The sequence below is a fragment of the Lissotriton helveticus genome, chromosome 8, assembly GCF_964261635.1.
Source record: "Lissotriton helveticus chromosome 8, aLisHel1.1, whole genome shotgun sequence".
In the NCBI taxonomy this organism is placed as follows: domain Eukaryota; kingdom Metazoa; phylum Chordata; class Amphibia; order Caudata; family Salamandridae; genus Lissotriton; species Lissotriton helveticus.
This window is the reverse complement of record NC_136069.1, coordinates 1043036883-1043059561: the sequence shown is the minus strand read 5'-3', so window position 1 is coordinate 1043059561 and position 22679 is coordinate 1043036883. Positions and strand designations below refer to the sequence as shown.

The 22679-nt window shown below is 44.4% G+C and overlaps 1 long non-coding RNA gene across 1 annotated transcript in view; it reads left to right on the top strand.

The window, feature by feature from the left end:
- Positions 1-3942: 3942 nt before the first annotated feature.
- LOC144771861 (uncharacterized) overlaps positions 3943-22679 on the top strand; it is a 66633-nt gene continuing 47896 nt past the window's right edge. The window contains exon 1 of the long non-coding RNA XR_013599521.1: positions 3943-4631. This is a non-coding gene — a long non-coding RNA (uncharacterized LOC144771861). The remainder of the gene's footprint in view (positions 4632-22679) is intronic.

The window sequence follows — 22679 nt, the reverse complement described above, 5'->3', positions numbered from 1 at the left end:
GACATTATCTTCATGGGGGGTGTTACTCCTCTGAGTCAGTCACACCAGAAGGGAGGCCTTCTATATTAAGTGTTCAAAGTATTTAACTCCAGGCTGGGGGTCTTCAAAGCCAGTTGCTCGTAGAGCATGGACCAAACTGGCCCACATAGTGGAAACAAATACATACCTCTGATGTGGGAGCATGCTTTCATAGTAAAGTGTGAGGTCGAAGACAAATACAATGCTTTACAATGGATGATTACAGAGGCACTAGAAAAAGAAACATCTCTTAAAGGGGTCAAAGCCTGCTTAAGACCTTCTGCGCCTTGACATACCTAGATTTTAAAACAGGCCAAATTAGCTTGTAAAAAGTTGGAGAGAAAATGGCACGTCTTATTTAGTTGAGTATAAACAACAATTAAAGTATGCCTTAAACAACTTTGAAAATATGTGTGCAAGGCTAAAGAGGAATGCTATGCCAAATCCATTCTAGGAGCTTCAAATAGCACGAAAAAGATATTTGATATTGCTCGTGAGTTATCTGTCTTCGGGCTTGCTCATGGCACCAAATCCGCTTTAGTTCTGCTTTGGATGAGTAGTGGATCAAGGTCAAATGGCAGCATTGGTGCTACTTGATCTCTCAGCCGCCTTTGACACAGTTAAGCACAAGATCCTAATTTCCGGATCATGGGAGATCGGGTATGTGGGCGAGTACTTGACTGGATCTAATCTTATCTAACAGATAGAACGCAAGCTACATCACTCACCCCTTTCCGCTCCATGTTTAAATCAGTAGAACATGAAGTGCTGCGACTCTCAGCACTAAGCCTAGTTCCTTTCAATATATATATGCGCCCACTTGCAGCTCCTATTAGATCTTAGTGTATCAACGTTGTCAACTACGCGGATTACAACCAGCTGATCCTCTCTTTGGATAACTCTCAGTAGGAGCTACTGGACTTGTTTCACAACAATTCGGCTGAGCAGCAGCTCCTTAAAGTTTAATGTAGACAAAACTGAGATTCTCTGCTGCTCGACTGATAAGCCAGATGTCTTTCTAATTTCCATCCTTGGTTGAACAGTGTCAGCCTAGTAGTGTCATCCACAGTCAATAATTTAGGGATCTACTTTGACAAAAATGTATCCTTGGAGTCCCATGTTAACAAGGCTGCTGTGAATTTTTTTGCCCTGCTCCACACTCTTAGTTAAAGCTTACCTGTTTTAGCACCATCTGCAAGGGTATTTGCAGTACCGTGTATGATCCTGAGCAGACTTGTGTCTAATGTAACGCTCTTTTGTTAGACGCCCCAGAATTCCTAGTCAAAAGACTCTATCAAGTAAAAGCAAAGGCCACTAAGCTCCCTCTGAATGTACCTAGGCACTGTTCATCTTCTCGAGCTCTGGCAGAGCTCCTTTGGCTTCCAGTGAAAGACATGATTGTGCTCAAATCATTATGTATTGTTTTTAGAGCGATTCACTAAACTGCCCTGTTTTTCTGCAAAGGAAATGTTAAAGTTATATACCTCCGATAGATCTTCGCTCCTCAACCTCAAGCCTTCTATGCATTCCTAAATTTCAGAAGGAGAGACAGGGTGGCCAGGAGTTCTCAGTCAGGGCCACACAACTCTGGAACAAGAGGTGGAGGGTCACATTCTGACTGCACCATACACCTAATGGGACTGTGCCCCTGAAACTGGCTGCCTCGTTGACTGAACCGCCCTGAAAACCCCCTCTGGCACCTCCCAAAAGCATTTACCCTGCTTTGTCATACGTCGCGGGGAGACACAATGATTGCTGTGTCGCCCCCTGTGCTGTATTTGCCATGGTACATTCCCTACTCGAGAGGGGTATGATGGAGACTGAATCTAGTTGCTCCTCCAGGAAGAGCGCCAGCCATCTCTATCCAGGTGAATTTCTTCTTCACCCGTCTCATCTCATCCTGCCATGATTCCTAGATATTCCCAATGACCCGGACCTCCTCCCTCAATGCATTCACCCCATCAGTCAAATGCTACCATAAAGGCTGCCTTCTGTGCCACACATATGATGATGGATTGAACCCAGATCAGTTGACTGGGGTGAGTGTTTGATTTGCTCAAGCGCTCCGCCCATCATCCCGTTGGTATTGCTTTGTTCGCCCTAAGTTGGCAGAGTATGCCCAGACGTTGGTCCCTTGCTCACTCTGCCACTGGATTCAAGATAGTCTGGCTGATGAGGGTTATGAACCCGAAATCGGTCGCAGGATGCTTGTTTCCGGTCCAGGGAAGACATGGCTTGGCAATTCGGGCTGGACTGTTCCCATGAGGCACGGGGTCAGACTGATTTGCATATGGCCATGTCTGCACTGTGGTGGTGGAGTGAGCTAAAGAATGATGATGGATTAAACCCAGATCAGTTGACTGGGGGTGAGTGTTTGATTTGCTCAAGTGCTCCGTCCATCATCCCCTTTGGTAACACATAGTATGGGGCAGCCCATGTAACATCTTGTAGTTACACACAATAAAGGAGTGCTGATCAGTTCTGCCTCCTCATCAGAACAATTACACGTACTCCGCAGTACAGGCAGCATAGTTTCAAGCAGGAACTCAAGTAAGCAGTCAGTTAGCACTGTTGAAAATAAAGAGTGAAGTAGCAGAGGCTTGGATGTGACCAGTTTTTATGTTGTTGAAAATAAATGAATGTCAAGAGGCATCAATTGTTTTTTCCAGGTGTATCTAATAACTATTTAGTTTGACATGTGTAGGTCTTAGCTTGACTGCAATGTGTAGTCCTCCACACAGATAGCAGAGGCTCCATCAAGAGTTTAGAGTCTCTGCAGTCGTAAAATGACTAGTAGTAACATTTTGCTCGTAGTTTGGGAATACCAAAGAGTAGTAAACGTATACACACACACACGCACGCACGCACGCACGCACACACACACAGACACACACACACACACTATCCACCCAAGAGCTAGCTTCTGATGCCTGAGCATTCTGTACTTCCCCTCTTTCCACTTCAATGTTATGCCAAGCTACTGTGTCAAAACGGGATGAGTAAGTAACTTTCATTGCCTTACGGCGATTATGAAGTGTTACATGAATGCACACAACCAATCTGATTTCAATTGTGTTTTCTGTGATTCTTTAATAAGAATAAACTAACAAACTTTGTCCTGTAAATCTTTAAATATGTTTTTATACAGCACTTCATTCTACATTCTTATAGCTGTACATGGCAGATATGGTTGTTACCCAATTTATGATACTCAATATACTGACCTCAGAAGAATGATTCTGCCTCACCACATTCAAACTGGCGACTTACAGAAGACCACATTTAACATGGGGGGTATTCATCGTAGCGTAGCTAGTGTGTGTCGTTCTCTGGTGCAAAGAAGTAAATGGGCCTTCTGTCTGCCGTTTGATTGATAAAATACAGCAATATTCAGGACTCAGAGGGTCCCTCAGGCCTCTGAGACCTGGTGCCACTACACCTGCTGAACCAGTGGTAACTGTGCCCCTGAATATCCAGATCAGTGTGGCGAGCATTCAGCTTCCAGTTTACCTTTGTACAGATGAAGCAATGTTTCTATCGTAGGGTCTGACATGAGACTCCTACTTTAAGTTTGGTCAAATACATGAATTCTGGTTGCCTTAACTCCCAGAATGTTCAATCGCTCTGCTTTGAATCATATAGGACATATAAGGATGGTCGAGTTTCTCTATAGTGTTGTGTGTTTTGGGGAGAGTAAATGCATAGCAAGGATTTGTGAGAACCGTGTAGTGATGGTGAACAGATGACAAATACAGGCGATAGAATTAACAAGTGGGTTTATTCAATATCGTAAGACAGACCCCAGCCACAGCTGACTGGCATCGTACATGCCGCCTCCGCAGTACCGTCCGGCGCTCGCCTTAGAACTCTGTCTGTGGTGACATTCCAAGTGATGTCACCATAGCGCGTTCCAAAGCGACAGCAGGGGCAGGGGTGGCACATGCGGCAGTCCTCCTACAGTAATGGAAGATACCACAAACCGTTTTGTATTTCACTCACTCGCCCCAGCAAACTTTCTGCAGGAAATCTGAGGGATTCGTGTGCTTTCATAAATCCATCAGATTTTCCGAATCTTCTGAATCTGCACAGAAGAGCTGGGAATTCTGGACTCTCATTTGAAAAAGCACAGCAGAAAGTAACTGTCATAGAGAGTGGAAGTCGGGGACTCGGAGTGGAAGGGGCAGGGGTTATTAACATGTTAACTACGTTTGTTTATAAGCACGGGGTTCTGAGGAAGCTCGTAGTGGTGCTGCTATGATGCTTACACCTGGTTACCATGGAAGCCCACATGGCCCTTGCCACTGCGCATCATCACAGAACCTGTCAGAGCCATTATGAAAGCACGTTTCTGAGCTCTAGAATGTGGCATCTCTGGTCATTTCTTGGCTTGGAGCTAGAGAGGTGCCAGCTCAGTCGAGGTTGGAGTCTGCCTATTGCAATCTCTGTGTTTCACAAACTGTGGAACATACCTTTTGTTATAGTCAGTGTTTTACAAACACCGAGGGACTGTTAACGTCTTCATGTGTCTTCAGGAAGGCTGCTTCTATTTCCTGGTGGTCCTACATTCGGCACATCTGGCATTCTACTAGAACCGTGAGAGTATGAAACGTAAGGTAAGAGAACCCCTTAAACATATTATAACAGCATAACAGTTAAACAACCAATTAGGTTTCAGGTCACTGTCAATCCTGTTGCCAACCCTTATGTGCGCGTGACAGCCGGGAGGGGTCACGCATCACGGTGGGCGTCTGAGGACCCCACCCACTCATTATTTCCACAGCACCGCAGCGGAATTTGCGCAGCGGTCAAGGGGTTATATCACATTTTAAGCCCCAATCAACAACTGTCTCACATTTACCTTTTTTTTAGTAGCATTGATATTTTACTAAGATATCAGAGAATACATTTTTATTATAATTGTAAATTTTTTAATGATATAAAAATTAGTGTCATACTTGACTCCTCAGTCTTGTCACTTTTCAGCTTATTCACTCATCAGGAAGTTGGAATTCTGAGAAGTGATAGATTTAGATACACTTTACTGAAAAGAGGCAAAATGCTCACCTAACAGGGCCCTGAGGTTGACTGAAGGCAAAGGATGAAGTTGTTCTGCAATTATTTTTGGAAACATGTCTTTGTCCAACGTTGTCTCCGATTTGGCTCCCAGATTTTACTACCTTTGCTTCAGCGTATGTTCTTGCTTACTGTAATCCCGCCCACTAGATTGCACAAACCACACCACAAGACACCTCGTATATCCCTATCCCACAACAAACACACATATCACTCTGAGATATAACTCAGTACATTACACCGACTCATTCACAATACAAAAGTCCCAACACACAGCCTTACTCCAGGAGCGGGGCTCGCACTAGCCCTGTGGACAGCAGAGGCGTTACAGTTGGGCACAGGCGCCAGTACACAGGCCCATGCAGTGGTACCTCCTGGCAGAGTGTCCCCTCACATTCAAGTCCACGCTCAGTTTGAGCACATGGCACCCCAACTCCGCTATTTATACACCCCTCACCCTACCTACCAGAAAGAGCTGGAAGCCTCTGGAAGTTTCCCTGGGGAACTGGCCCCAGCTGGTCTAGGGGGAGGTGTAGAGCACCCTGGGTGCCAGGCTTCCCTCCAAAAGCTGGGGTGGCTGGGAAACAAAGAACTAGACTGGCAACCCAGCTTCGCAGACAGGCATAAGCACACAGCAATGGCATCCATTTGAAAAGTAACATTCACACAATGGTCAAACTAACCCTGCGTACACCATTGCGCAGTATTTAACATTTTCCATCTTACACCTCAACATGACATGTTTATTCCCACAAAAGCGAAAAATTTAGGGAAAAAGGGCCAAGTCCAACAGTGTGTTACACAAATGCTTTACACATTACCTCTGGGATAAGCCTGACTGCTCGGCCACTCTACCAAGGTGGTGAGTAGGGCTTACATTCAGTGTGTAACTCAATTACCCTGACTAGAGTGGTGGTTTCTGCCTGGTTTAGGTGCATACCCAAGCCAACCAGAAACCCCATTTCTAACAGCGGGGTTAGATCGGGTTATCTGTGAATAAGAACCCTCTCACTTTTGTGGTGCCCTTCAGATAAACAGGTAATGCTGGAGGATTCATCATCTGCCTGCATTGGGATTGTGTGCTATGTTGGGGCAGGTGCTGCAGTTGACTGGAGTGTGATCTTGTAGTGGGGGCGAGCCTTACATTCACACAGTGTTAAGTTAGCATGGGTTTATTAGAAGCTTAAACGCCATGTTTGCTTTCCTGCTCTGCTTTGCACACGACACACACTTGCGATATTGTTTAGAGAAGGCTGAGTATTTTGCTTCACATGAGAATAGCTTGTTATGCTTCATTTCTAAACTGCCTCGCTAGTTTAGTCTGCACATAGAGAGCCGAGACCATCAAGGTTATCTTGGACACTGTGTCTGTTATTGGGAATGATCCTCGCACGTTCTAGACATAACACAAATGCAGCTGTAGCCACCTCTGATACTGGCGCATTTAATAATGCACTGTGCAGGCATGATCGGACACACTTGGAGAACTTTCGTATCCTTACAGCTTGTGCAGAACTCGATGTGATCCACTACTGCTGAGTATCAGAGGTATGGGGCCGTCCAAGTAATCCTATGAGACCTTCTTTAGTTATAAACCACTCACGAGCTAGGGAGGGTGAAATATAGGTATATTTTAAACCTGTTTCCCGTTAGCATTATAAGATGCTTTCTCCTTTTGTATTTCATGGAATAGTAACAATGCTGACAACCTTGTTTCTGATAATATGTTTGCTTGTATTATCTAAGGTACTGCGCATGAGAACACGGCGTTAGAAATAAACAATCTAAAACTTGCACATGTCTTTATTTACTCCTTGTTTGGACCGGTCTAAGACTGTAACAAAAGAGTGCTCTTGTTATCCACCTTACCTGAGGTAACCTAAGTCGCATGTTCTGGGTTGACTAATCATTGGTGTTTTTGCTATAGGATGAAGACCCAATGAGTCACTGATTGCTAGTCTGGTAGGGGGTTTGGGTACTAAGGTGGGTTTTGGTACACCCTAATTCACTGAGGTCCTTAGTCGCTATGCACAGTTCTGTGTAGGAGCAGAATCCCTGCTACATGACGCCCAACGTGGTTTGGTCGTATTTACAAGGCGCTTGAGTAGAGCTTATATCAGTCCTTAACCACCTCACTATAGTTTCCGGATAACGGTACTGACGGATAAACCTACCTATAGTTACATAGGTCTTTTCAAGCTTGAATCTATCAAAACGGTTTCCTTTTGAATTACTATCCCATTGTGCTACATAGATTCATTCATTGTACCACTTTCTTACTGTGTCGTTATGTGTGACGTTGATATACTGCAGCATAGTATGATTGCGGTTCGCAATCATTTGCAAACTTATAACGTCGGACTGGAGGGCATGGCAGTAATCTTAGTTGTGAGTGCTGAAGTAACTTACCCTTTTGAGATCTTTTACTCATGGATGACCTTCCCTGCTGTGAACGAGAATACTGGTGTGTTCCACACATATACTCACACAGCCGTGCCCGCAGAATATGTTCCTTATAGGACACAGGAAGTTCCAATTAATGCTTGGCAGCACCGAGTTTGGTTTAATGGCGCCCTTCCCCACTCTTTAACGACAACTACATTTGGTCCTTTTTTACACAGCATCCTCAAGCAGGAGCGGTTCCCGTTGCAGATCTAAGAGGCCTACATACTGTCGCGATTAGCTTTATTAGGTCCTTAGCACAATACATTACCCGCAATCTCCCGGGCGGGACCCCAGGTGTTGCGGAGCTTCCAGCCGGACCGTGCGGAATGAAACTTAGTCCTGTAATGGTTAATGCAGTAATGGGCAAGCGTCCCCAAGATAAGGATGATATGTCTTTCTGGCTTGCTGAGAAATTTGACCAGCTGGAAGCAGTATTTCCTAACACGACTCCTGGTGAAAAACACAGGATTCTTACAATTAGTTTGCCTAAAGACTTGATACTGGAAGCTGGTAAATGTGAGTCATGGGGTAAGATTTTTGCGGCAGTGTATACGAGGTGCTTCGGCACTCCGTCAATGACTGTCCTTCCCTCGGTCATTAAGCGTGTTCAAGATGAGCAGGGACCAGAGGCAGCGGTTTAATTGGGAATGAGGCTATGCAGCACTTTTGACGTATTTCCGATCTCGTCCTTGCGAATGTAAAGGGAGATGCGGTAAGCTTTCAGGTGTCTAATGCTTTGCAGGCTGTTCCCGATGCCGATAAACCCCGATAGGTACCGAGAATTATTACGGCGGCCTATAAGACCGTGGGCCGTGATAGTTAGGGTGTCAAGCCGTTCTCTACTAAAGAGGAAAAGCAACCCCAAGGGCCGAAGTCCGAAAAAGATGAACAGCCCAAATCTAAAAAGCAGAATTGGTCTGAGAACAAAAAACAGGGTAAACAACAACAGAAGCAAGAGTCACGTCCTGCATCTCCCGTGCCTACGTCTAAAGAACGCATTTATGACTTGCACGATCGCGGGACGATAAAATCACCTGATCATTTTCAGGTTTCTGAACAATGCTGTCCTCGTTCTTTCCAGGACTCATCGGCCTCATCGACCGGTGGTGGAGGAGGCGGCAGAGGTCGGGGTGGCCAGCAGGGATGCGACCAGCCTCGCCCAAAAGACGGAAAAGGCAAGCAGGACGAGTCTACACCAAAAAGACCCCAATTTCAGAAAAAGAAAGTCTCCGCATTAACAGCGAGATATGTTCGTACTATCGTGAGAACGCAGCTTCGGAATCAGACTTGGGCGCTGATGCTGTTGGACAGCGCGGCGGAGATTACCATAGTACGCGAGGCGCTCCGTCAACTACTGAAGGTGACTGCGACTGACACTTATGTTGTTGTAGAGACAGCTGATACTAGAGTAGCTCCCCCTGACAGGCTTTTTGAGATTCAACTTTTAATTGAAGGTGACATACAACGTACAATAAAAGGAGTATTATGGGGAAATCTAACTACAACGTATGCCATTTTGTTAGCGGAGGCTGACTGGCCCCCACCTTTTGTTCTCGCTGCTCCGAGAGGGGAGGAGGTAATACTCCCTAGTTTCGCGCACACAGTGTCGAAAGAGCATGCGCTGAATTTTGCAGAAGGGTGGGCTAAGGCCCTAGCTCAGCTTTGTACCGTACTCCCTGTGGTTGGGATACATTTTCTCCCCGACACAAGATTCCCCTACGGTCAATGCCACAGCCTCAACCTCAATATCCCATGCGACGTGAAGCTAAGGCTTCCATGGCAGAAATCCTTGAGCAATTGGAATATCAAGGTGTAATTGAAACTTGTGTGTCTCCGATGAATAACCCACTTTTTACTGTGACCAAACCTGACGGTTCGTACCGTTTGGTATTGGATTACCGGCATTTGAACTTGCATTGCCGTACCTGTGCAGTACAGAATACTCGCGGCTCTGCTCTAGTGGATGGTCTCGTGCGTAAAAGGTTTGAAGGGATCAAATTAATTCTAACGGGTCACACTTACCAATAACCCATATATAATTAGAGGATAACCAATAATTCAGTCGGCAATGGAGAAGGTTCAATCGTTTATTCATCAAAGACAAAACCCTGACAGGGGAGCCCCGGTCTACACAACCACTAAGGTGCGCAGGGGAGACTGATTACATATTCAAAGCACAGAGCATATATACGTTTCACACATCGAGAATGACACCCTACAAGGAAAAACACAGTTTGTCAGCAGGCCAAAAGGAATACCCATATAAGGCACAAATGATTGCTAGTATCCTAGGCTTCAGCTATCCTGGGGGCAGGTCAACCAATTGCCTCCCAGTCTATCTTAAACCGGGGAAGACAAGAACGGGCTTTGTGAGAATGTACGCATCCCGCCAAGAAGGCAGGTGCGACCTTGAGTTTCCCTTGAGCTACCAGTTAGCAGACATCGAACATGGTCTGGCTGACGCCATGGAACAGAAAGAAAGACATAGTCACGTGATTTCAGGGAAAACGCATTTGCACACTAACAAACGAAACAAAATGGCTCCAGCTGTGCCAATAGTACTATCCTAGAAAGAGTAAATGCGGGTAACTAAATGAATGCACCTTATTCTAATTAATCGAGTATATGTTAACAATGAATATATTGGATATATTAGGCCAATAATATGTTTATTACGAATTCGATCCCTACAGATGGCCCTTTTGGCCTAATATGGCCAATACATATACTTCTATTCTACGAATACCCCCTCATCTATTTGCATAAGGTCGTTTACTTCCTTTTGGATCATCTGTTTTTCTACCTTGATCTGTCGAGAAAATTGCAATGCTGACGTGATCCTGGTGGCACAAACGAGCAACAGGCAGGGCCGCATTGGAGACACAAGCAGCATGTAAAGATTACTCCAAATGCCCCTGCCAATATCACACATATCTTCCAACCCCAGGTGGCTAAAAGACCCCAAAACCAACTGCTAAGAGACCAGGTGCCATTGTCAACATGAGCCTCACTAGCCAATCGATGTAGCTTCTGTATAGCTAAATGAATAGTGGGCGCTGAATCTGGAATAAACACGCAGCAAGAGCTGGCGATCACACGACAGGCTCCTCCCCTATCTGCGAGGATGACGTCAAGAACCATCCGGTTCTGAAGCGAAACAAGCCTTGTCGCAGCAAGTTCTACTGTGATATTAGTGAGTATTCCAGTGGTGGTCTGGACCACATTCTCAACTATCCTCGACAAGCGTCTTATACTACGACTATTGAATATGGGCCCCCAGAAGGGAGTAAGTCCCTTCGCAAAATCTTCAAATTGCTGCAAAGAAGTATCTGTTTGATCAGTGGCATCAAGATCGTAACTCCTAATGTTCCGGCTCACTACTTCCTCTTTCTGTATCAGCTGATGAGATCTATGATAGTCAGGAGGGGCAATATATACAGGGGGATTAAGAAACGAAAGATAACAACTTCCTGCTCAACCCCGGGGAAGCCATGTGTAGGCATTCTCACCACACACAAAATAAACATCTGGTGGGGTAATCATAGGTGGGGTGCTGTATACTTGTAGAGTGTAGGTGTAATTACATCTACTCCTGCCTACCTTAACATGGCCTCTACCCTGTATGCAGAACGGGGAGGTAGTATTAATGATAGGGATTGATAAGGCCTTGTCATTTGTAACATTTCGGTCCTTAAAATGCTGAAAGTACATCGTATCATTGAAGAGCTCAAAATCCTGCATTTCTTCCATTAGCCAGGTAACATTCTTATAATCAGTATATAGATTCATGCAGGCATTAGGGTCTAATGAGCCCTCTCCTTCATTTCCCGCTGCATCAAATCCCTGATGTTTCTCTATGTATTTTAAAATGGCCTCATAATCCTTTTCAGTATACATTTTCGGTTCGGCTAAATAATGCGAATACATCAATGATAACAATTGGAACCATGCTTCACAACTGGCTAAATACGACATTGGTAGGGAAATAAACAATTCATGTTGGTGCATAACTGAAGGGAGTAGTCCACATACCCAACAGTTCGTCTTATTTGTAGTAGAATGGGTTTGATGCAACATTTCTATAAAGGCATTTTTCATATACGTCTCTCTATGTCTAGCCTTATGAGGGGGTAAAGAGTAAAAGAGATGTTCTTCTGGGGCAACAGTGGTGCCTAGTAATTTCTGTACTGGATACTGAAATTCTAGATATACAAACACACTCATCATAATAATCGTAATAATAATGATAAAAACAACGAATGCCACCTTCACTCTGGTGGACCATCCGGAAAACAAATGCATATTATCCATATATCGCCGAGGGGCTAGTGGTCTCTCATCTTCCATTGCAAATCGGGCAAAAGGGAACATGCTTGCTAAAAGTCCAGATATAACTCGGTCCCTCTCTATAAGTCCAAAAAACTATCTTTGTATCCACAAAGCACGCACGCCACCAGAGGGGTTCTTCTCCCTGTGTCCGTTCAGAGTCTCACAGGTAGACTCTCGTCATTCATATCCATTGGACAAAGCAGCAAACAATTTCCTTTGTTTTGTAGAACAACCGCAGCCCCTAATTCAGTCTTTCTTTCTGAACAGAGCTATTTAGCACAAGGTTCCAAGCTCTCAACGTGTTCAGTCCAGTGTCTCGCTCAGTACTCCAGCAAATCTATCCAAGGTTTCTGAACTCAAGTCTTTACCTATCTCCTATCAGGAGGAGCTGGAGTACCGCGCTGTTTTCGGGGCCGCAGGCCGTATTTGCAGTGACCAGGTCGCTCCTGATCAGAAAACAACTCAGTGGCACGGGCATTAGATACATCCGAATCTTGTGATGGACCCTTAATACTGGTCTCTGCTGATTGGGCCACCACTTTGTCGACTTGGGGCTCAGTTTCACTTGACTGCCCCCTGTCTCGAGCTTCTGAAAAAGGGACAAAGCTCCGGGGCGATTCTCCTTCTTGGCTTGGAATTCCTTCGCGGTTTTGCAAATCAAAGGGCAAAGGTAGAGGGAGTCGCTTCAAATGACTCCCATGGATATAGTGTTTCCGCCCGTGCACCTTCACAGCTGACCTGGTAACGAGGATGATCTGATAGGGCTCAGACCATTTCGGCTCCAAATTCGATTTCCTCTGGTAATTCCGTACTAAAACCCACTGACCGGGTTCCAATCGATGTCCAGGACCCTCTGGTAGCGGCCGCAATGTCTCGGATACCTGTTGATGAATAGAACGCAGATCTTTAGTTAAGGCATACAAATAATCTGTCATCAAAGGATAATCAATGTCTCTAAAGGACCTAGGTCTAGGGACTCCCCACACGTTGGCAGGTCTGCCAAAAATGACCTCATATGGAGACAACCCGGTTCTCGTGTGTGGAGTCGTTCTTAAGGATAGTAATGCCAAAGGGAGTGCATCAGGCCACTTTACTCCAGTGCTTGCGCAGATCTTGGCAATTTTAAATTTTAATATGCCATTGTATTTTTCAACTAGTCCTGCTGACTGGGGGTGTCTAGCTGCATGGAACTTTTTGCGAATCTGTAAAACCATCACATACACTTTGAACTAATGCCGAATTAAAATGTGTTCCATTGTCCGACCATATAATTCGGGGCAAGCAATATCTGGGGAAATATTCTTTAATTAAAGCTTTAGCAGTTGCCACCGCCGTGGCTTCTTTGGTGGGGTAGGCTTCAACCCATTTACTGAAAGCACAAACTGATAGAGATCGCAGGTCACCCGACCGATAATTACACCACTTAGATTTCGGGCCCATGTACTTCAATTTACCATATGCATTGATCAGATGACCTTACAATCCACTACCAATAATCATTGAGTCCCTTTCGATTATTTCCAGTGTACCCGACTTACCATCCACCGTTACGGGTACCTATGACCACGATGGGTCAGGGAGCTAGCTGTAAAAGGAAAGGCAGCAAAATACAAAACCCAATTTTAATAACTTTGATATTCATCAAATAACCACGGACAACTGGGAAGTTTTAAGAATTTTATCTAAAACTCAGTTTCGGAAAATATAAGGTTCACAGTTAAGAGGCAGTCAATAATCAAGATGACGAAAATCACATATCCATAAAGGAACAAAGTAAGGGTAAACATTTAGGTTTTCTAAATGATAGTGCGACAGGAAACATGCTAAAAAGGGAACTTAAGAATAGACATCTTTAAAGGGGCAAGTTTAAGCAAGTATATATTTATACTACAGAGCATGAATATGAATTGGAAATTTAGGAATCCTAAACAACTATAATAAGAGCGAAAAGTGGAATACTCTAAAACTCTAGAAATTTACTTCAGTCAGTTTTATATGAAAAATTATAGATCTCATCAGAAAATTGCAAACTGCAATGGAGAAAATGATTTCTAAAAGGTAGGGTAACATAGGAACACGCTATGAAATTAAATGCGAAATGACTTTAGGATATGCAAAGGTTGCGGAAAGTATGGAAAATTATCATATGCAAAGGTATGTCTTTATTGAAGCAAAGATAGAAAATAGAAAGGTGCAGTTTTAGAGTTTTTCGGCAAGATATTTACCTAGACTGGTGTGAAAACCAACCCTGGCCATGGGCCAGTTAAGGACAGGAAATACCCCCAGGAAGGACAGACATCAACGGGACAGCAGGTGCAGACTGGACACCCCAGGACAGGACAGGACCACCATATTAGGATCAGGACAGGACCACCAGGACACGACCAGCACCCGCAGTTTGGAAGCAACGCCTGCGCTCCACCCTCTCTGCAGCTATCAGTCAGAACCCCGATTGGGTTAGCGAACTCCCCAGCAAAGTGCTCCGCCAGCACTTAAGGTTTAGTAAAACCTTTGAGTCTATGGTCAAATTCGGACAGAGTGCTCCGCAGCGCTCTGTATTCAGTCACCTATTGAGTGCGTTGGGTCAGTGACAGGTCAGCTATTCGGACAAGTCGGACAAATTCCCTAGGTGAACCTAGGGTAGTTATACTGTTTTTGGGTCATTGTACCACCCCCAAATGTTGCAAAGTGTCAGAATCCCCAATTTCGATTGGTCCTAAGGTAGGATGGGTTAACACACCAATCAGAACAGACTTTTCTAAGGCCTAATCTACATTTTTGGGTACCGCCTAGCAAGATTGGGGTTCCCATGAGAGAATACACAGAATACAATAGAATAATATCATTGTAACAGTTTCAGAACAGTTAACTCCATCTTGCTGGGTCAGAGGTGGCTTTCACATGAGCATCTTGACTGTGGCTGCCAGCTGGCTGAGTTCCACTGTCCAAGGTTATTTCTTCCTTGGCGGCGCGCGCATGCGCGGAAGGGACCTTCAAGATGGCTCTCAGTACATTCAGACCCCCATTTCCCGCGATACATGAAAAGTAAGCGAAAACAAATTAAAACATAGAAAATAAATGAATGTATTTCATGTCATGATTTCACACTTCAGGTTTATCATTATAAAAATATTCTATGCAGTTTTAGGTTAGAGCAACACACAATAACACGAGAGCAACTGCACGAGCTTCACCACGTTATTACATTAAGCTGCCATCTTATGGCTATTACGCATGCGCACCCTTTCCCTCCAGAACTCCAATTACGTAAAGTCACGTGAGTGTGACTAACGCATGCGCAGAAGCAGATTCTAAAACAGCGGCCATTTTTAGGGACGAGGGTTAATCGTATTAGTAGAACACATAGGCAAGCATCACTAGGATACACACGCACATTCAAAAATACATAAAATTAGTAAAACGTACAATTGGGATTACAGGATTATAACAGATTTCGAGGTTCTTGACTCGAGCAAGTCGCGATGCGAAATCTTGCCCTATCAATCCCCTCTTTGATGATATTTACTATCATCACAAAATAACGGAACCAGATGCCAACTTTCTTTCACACTTTGTACAACTCTATCTCCTCCAACAGGCGATTCAGTTTCTCTTTCTCATTTTTGGTAGGGTGAGAATTTTTCACCCTTTTGTAAATCTGATTATTCATTTCTTCTAATTCAAGTTCATCCGCACTCCGTTTCACTCCCCTTGCATTCACTTGATACTTCTTGGTGTGTTTGCGACATTTGCAACAGACGAATATGAGAAATAGGATAAAACCTATCACTCCAATTGGCATCAGTACCTTAAACAGTAAGCTTTTACCTAAGCTAGCAAACCAATGACCTATATTGGAGAGACCATCAACCAGTCTCTTCCAGGCACTGTCAACCTCGAGTGGTTTGAGTTCCTTTTCCAAATTAGTAATATTTTTCACATATCTTTTGAGCTGTACACTTTTGTCCGGAATGTAAGTGCAACAATGTTGCGCCTTCAACATCCGGCAGACTCCGCCCTCTTTTGCTAATAAGGTATCAAGCGCAAGTCTGTTCTGCAAAACCATTGATCTGATCGCAACCATTTCGGTATTGACCAGCAGAAATCCATGAGCCGTGTCAGTAGACAACACATCCACTATTGTGGATAATTTGCAAATTCTGTGAGTGTTCAGAACCACTCCCACTCCAGGTATCAGTGCACTAAAAATACTACCCATTATTTCACCTACGCTTTCTCTTTTGCTACGCACTAAGCCATTAGTGTTTTCATTGCTTCCAGCAATTTCATTCACATGGTATATTTTCGGGAAAACAATGCCAAAGTAGCAGCTTCCATACCAGTGATCCGGCAATTTGAAATAAGCCTTGTTTCCACATATATAATAAATTCCGGGAAACACAGGTTCTGACCCATTTTTGAAACCCCAACCTCCAATTACCTTGTAATTGTGCTCACATTGACTGGAACCAATGAAAATGTTATTATAATAACTAGTCTTCTCGCGATGAAGACAGAGTTTCCCTTTCCTTTCGAAATCCAGCAACAAAGCAGGCCCTGCTCCGCGATTTGAGGTGCTTTCCATGTCCTCAGCCCATTTAGGGGTTTTCTGTCTTTTGTCATTTGCCTTTCTTTGGAAACTCTCCCTTCTTTTCTCTGCCATGTTCAAAAATACTTTTTCTTGTTCATGTAATGAACAGGTCAAGTTGTCCCTGTGTGCGTCATTTAGGTCTATGGTACCTATAGTCAGAAAGTATTCTCCCATATAACGTGTAACGTCACTTTTAGTATGTACAGGATTCAGATTTCCACGTATAGGAAGTTCAGAAAATATCACGTCTGAGTTAGAGTAATAGTACTGTAATGGTCCTCTTTTGTAAAATAAGCTTGCTAAAATACTACAGGAAATTCCGTAAGTCAAAGGTAAGTGGTGATAGGTCATGCCTTCAGCTACAGAAGTCGGTAGCTTCATGCAGACATAGCAGTCTTCGATCTCCATAGTTTCTACATAATGTACTAACAGGTTTGCGAAAACATTTAAATGAGTCTGGTTCTTAACTCCATGATAATGTAGTCCTTCCTCATCTGATGCTTCTAAGTCTCGTGTCGTTTGTCTAAGTGCCTTTTCACGTCTTTCTACACTTCGTGTTGTCAGTTCTTCAGTGTCGGTAGTCTGAGTAGGGTCAATATTAGTACTTTTGCTTACCATAAAAGGAATGAAAACTGTTAGGCCTATCCAAACTAATATAACTATAACTATACTACATATACATACTTTGCAGCATGTTTTGCAACAACTGCGGCTAGGTCTACCACTCACGTTTGAATCAGACATTTTGGCTCAGAAGAAGTTTTAAACCCCTCTTTGTGGCCTTGCACAGGTATTTTTATACTGAGCAATTTCACGGCGGTTCGTCCTCTTCTTCTGCAGAGTAAACAGCAATCGGTTCCCCGTCGCTTTCGTCAGTAATATCAAGATCCTCAAGATTTTCCAAAATCAAGTAAGTCCACTCAGGATCTTGATATTTTTCGTTCAGTCTCTTTATCCGATCACTCCTTCGTTTGGAGCTTTCTCCAGCTTGTTCCGCTATTCGTATGCTTTTTCTTCTGTCAGCAAGTTTCTCTTCTACTGTTTTTATTCTCAGCCTTAGTCTCTTAATATATCTTGGTTCGATATTTTTCTTTTTCTTAAGTCTTTTGGCTGGCACTGTGATTTGGCTTTCTTCTAATGCTCTTTTGTTTTCACTTGTTTGTGGCACTTCTGTTTCTGCCTCTTCCCTTCCTGTCTGACTAGTCCCAGGTCTTGTATCTATTTCTTCTGCCTGGTTACTAAGCTGGCCTGGTTCAGGTGAATTTTGGGTTTGGTTTTTGAATGTCTCTGTTTCTGTGTCCTGAACACGTTCTTCTAACTCTATCTGATCCTGTTCAAGCACTTCGATCCCTTGATTTTCTTCTGCTCGAACTTTTACACTAGTTCTAGTCTGTCCCTTTTCGATGTCAGGAGTTAGTGGAGGTGTGTCAATCACCTGTTCTGTCCCTGTCTGACCTTCTTCTTCGTCCTCAGACTTGAAGTGAATCTCAATAATCTGAGGGTCTTCGCCTGTGCCTGTCTCGACCTCTCTATTCCACTCTCTATCTTCGTAGATTCGCTCTCTTGTTCTGATTGGGTCTTCAATGAGATCGATTATAGGTATCCAATCATCTTGGCTGATGCTCGGTTGCTCGTCATCAGCTACTTCCGGACCAACGTCTGCAGGACCCTCAGCTGGACTGGTGCTCGGCTGTTCGTCATCAGCTACTTCAGGACCGACATCCGCAGACCCCGCAGCTGGACTGGTGCTCGGCTGTTTGTCATCAGCTACTTCAGGACCGACATCCGCAGACCCCTCAGCTGGACAACCTTCAGCTCCAGGCTCCTTGTCTGGAATTACCTTATGAGTATGGCTGGCATGGATCCACCTGGGAACGCCTGCACACTTCACCGCTGTCGTGGTCACCAGTATTACTTGGCGTTTTTCTCCCCACCTCGGTGCAAGGCAACTCGAACGAGTGTGCTTCTTGATTCTAACCCAGTCACCAGGAACCAATTTGTGAACTGGAGTTGTCGGATTGGCGACGGCGTCTTCCCCAATCTGGCGAGAGATAGAACGCACTTGGTCACCCAGTTGCCTGCAGTACTCAAGTACCAAATCATCAGTAATGCTTAACAGTTTGTTTCCCGGTACCCATGCTTGTCTCATCACTCTTCCCATCAAGATTTCATGGGGGCTCAGGCCTGTTCTCCGATCTGGAATACTTCTGAGTCCCATCAGAACAAGAGGCAAGGCAGTAATCCAATTCATTCCAGTTGAGTCACACATTTTGGCCAACCTCGATTTTATAGTGCCATTTATTTGCTCTACCACTCCAGAAGCCTCTGGACGATGTGCACAGTGCAATTTTTGTGTGATTCCAAATGCTTTACAGAGTTGGTCCATCACTTCATTCTGAAAATGTCCGCCTCTATCTGATTCAATAGTGACTGGAACCCCGAACCTAGGTATCAATTCTCGCAGTAACAATTTGGCTACTGTTAAGGCATCACTCTGTGGGACAGGGTAAGCTTCCACCCATTTTGAAAATAGGCAGACAATGACAAGGACATATCTTTTTCCCTCGCAACGAGGCATGGTGATGAAGTCAATTTGTATTCTCACAAAGGGACCCCCTGACTTCCCAATCTTCCCCAGTTCAACTACTGTTCTCTTGCCAGCGTTGAACTGTTGACACGTCATGCACCTCTGGCAAAGGGATTCTGCTACCTTCCTGAACTTCGGGTTGTACCAGGTCTGTTGAAATACCAGAACCATGGCATCCCTACCAATGTGTGATCCTTCATGTATCAATCTGGCCATAGGGGCAAGCAGGTGTCTAGGTAACACAGGCATACCATCCGGGCTCACAATGACACCATCCTCACGTCTTGGTCGACAACCAAGTTCCTTCCACTTCTCTTTCTCTTCCCAGGGCACAGCATGCTGCCATTCTCTCACTTCATCCCAGGTAGGCACTTCTTCAAACACCATAAGTTGGCATCTGTTTCCAATCCCACCCAGTTTGATATTTATTGACATGCGATCCATAGCGCATTGTTTTGCTACTCGATCAGCAAAATCATTTCCCAATGACACAGGGTCAAGGCCCTTTTTATGAGCAACGCATTTGACCACTGCCAAGTCTTTTGGTAATTGGATTGCCTCTAGAAGGTCTTGTATAACTTTTCCATTTCGAATGGGAGTACCTGATGAAGTCAGGAATTCTCTTTGTAGCCATAATTGGCCAAAGTCATGCACAACCCCATAACAGTACTGGCTGTCAGTATACACTGTTATTCTTTGGTCTTTTCCCAATTTAAAAGCTCTTATCAGGGCAATCAATTCGGCTACTTGTGCAGACTTCACTCCGAATAAACAGGATGCTTCTTTAACTTTGTCTAAAGCAACCACAGCGTAGGCAGCACTTAGGCCTACAAGTTCGTGTCTCATGCATGAACCATCCACAAACCATTCCTCATCATGTACAGGCAAGGGTGTTTCTTTAATGTCTGGACGGGGTTTAGTACTGAACTCTGTCAGGTTAATGCAGTCATGCTCATTTTCTCCCCCATCTTCCATAATCATTGAGTCAGGGAGTAGAGTGGCTGGGTTCAAAATATTACACCGAGTAATGGCCACATTTGCAGCACCCATGAGAATCCTCTCGTATTTAGTCAGCCGACTAGGGGTGAGATACTGAGTCTTGGTTCGGGTCAGCAAAATTACAACTGCATGGGGAACATACACAGTTACAGGATGTCCCATGACAATGGATTCACTCTGCTCTAAGCTTGTGCAAGTGGCAGCTACCGCTTTCAAACACCCAGGTAATCCAGCAGCCACTGGATCCAAAGTGGCAGAAAAATATGCCACGGGTCGTCTGGTCAAGCCATGCTCCTGTGTTAGGACTGACAATGCACAATTATCACGAGTGTCACAGAATAGAGCAAACTCCTTGGAATAATCAGGCATCCCTAGAGCAGGTGCTGTACACAGACAATCTCGTAATTTAGTGAATGCTGTTAAGCTTTCATCATCCCATTCCACAGGGTCCTGTGCTCCTTTCTTTGTCATTTTTATCAAAGGCTTTGCTAGGACTGCGAATCCCACAATCCATTGCCTGCAGTATCCTACAACTCCAAGGAACATTCTGATTTCTTTCTGAGTACGGGGTAACTGCATTTTTTGAATTATTCTGACTCTCTCTGAGGTGACTTTTCTGACGCCTTTTTCTATCTGGTGCCCCAGATATTTCACTGATTTTGAACAGAACTGCAATTTCTCAGGGGCCACTTTATGTCCCTTCTCACCTAGGTGGTTCAGTAGAGCAATGGTGTCAATTACACAGTCCCTATGACTTTTGGACGCCACCAAGAGGTCGTCGATATATTGCACCAAAACAGACTTTCCAGGTAAGACTAAAGTTTCAAGGCATTTTTTCAAGATCTGATTAAAGATAGAGGGGCTTTCTGTGTACCCCTGGGGGACACGATTCCAAACATACACGTGACTGTTGAAAGCAAAGGAGAAAAGAAATTTGCTGTCTGGATGCAATGGGATCGAAAAGAATGCGTGACATAGGTCTATCACAGTAAACCATTCAGCATCCCAGGGAATCTGATACAGGATCACTGCGGGGTTCGGGACAATAGGACAGCAAGGAACCACAATCTTGTTTACCTTTCTCAGGTCCTGCACTACCCTGTACTTGCCACTAGGTTTCTTGATTCCAATTATGGGTGAGTTACATGGACTACTCATCACTTCTTGTATGATGTTTGCTTCTAGCAATTTCTGTATTTCAATGGCAACTCCTGCTCTTACTTCGGCACTCATTCTGTAAGGCTTAGTATTTGGGTAAACTGCATTTTCTTTCATGGCTATTTGTATTGGGTCTACATTGGCCATTAATCCCACATCCTTTCCGGTAAAGTCCCATACGTCTGGTTTCACTGTCTGTTGAAGTTCTTCAGGTAAGTCCTGTATAGTCATTCGTTTAATTTCTGAGTCAGGTCTGATTAACATTAGCTTGTAAATACCATCTTCGTCTGGGGTTTGAATTTCGACACCCTTTGGTGTGCAAAAGATAGTGCAGTTCATTTTGCACAGTAAATCACGTCCCAGTAAGTTCACTGGGCTGGTGTCACAGACGACAAATCTGTGCATTTATTTAAAGTTCCCTATTGAAATCTCCATGGGTTCTGTAACGGGGGTACTAATCAATTGATTAGACACCCCTACTACCTGGATTGCTTCTCCCGAGAGGGGTAGGTTTGGAACGTCCGCTGTTCTCACAGTAGAATGGGTAGCACCAGTGTCCAACAGAAAGGTGACATCATTTCCATCAACCTTTCCTTCAATGTATGGCCCCGACTGGTCTACCGGCAAGGAGGCGCCAAGTACACACTCCTTGTCCTCCCCTCTCAGGCCCCGTCAGTACTGATCGTCACAGAAAAAAGTGTCATTTAATAAATACTGCGAAGTTGCTGCATTTCTGTTCTCATTGCCCCCCCCCAGATCTCTACGTCATCACCCTGCGGTGATTTTCCCTTAAAAGTTGGCTTTGGCGCTCGGGGTACTTGGATCATTTTTACCTGCTGCTGGGTCTTTCTTGGCTTTTCATTCTGCGTCTGTGGAATTAAATCAGGGGTTTGGGAATTATCATGCTGTAAATATGTCCAATTTCCCCGCACTGATGGCAGGGAAATTTCTTTTTGGCTTCTTCTCTGCTCATTTTTGCTCGGGGCTTTCCTCCACCCCCACCCCCAGGGCCTTGGTTCTGAGTAGCCTTATTTAACTTATTCAATTGCTTTTCTTGTTGTTCTGCGAGCTTTACTTGTGCCCACATCACCTTTTCCTTCAACGCCTTTTTCTTTTCTACCATCTCGTCCTCACAGTACTTTGCGTACCGTAGGACCTCGTCCATTTTCTTGGACTGCCAACAGATTTTGTTATCTTTTATCCACTGGCAAATTTCGGGTCTTAAACCGTTTACAAACCTGTAAATAAAATGCGTCATGTCCTTCATTTTGATGTTATCTATACCACTGTATGTTTTGAACACCTGCAACAGCCTTTCATAAAAGGAATGCACAGTCTCGTCCCTTTCCTGTGTGGTTCTATCTATCTTGGTCCAGTCAGTTTCCTTTGCGGGCACCTTTCCCTTCAGGTGTTGGATTACTTGTTCATATTTTTTCATCACTTCCTTAGAGGGTTCTCCTGTTTTCTAGTCCCTCGGGT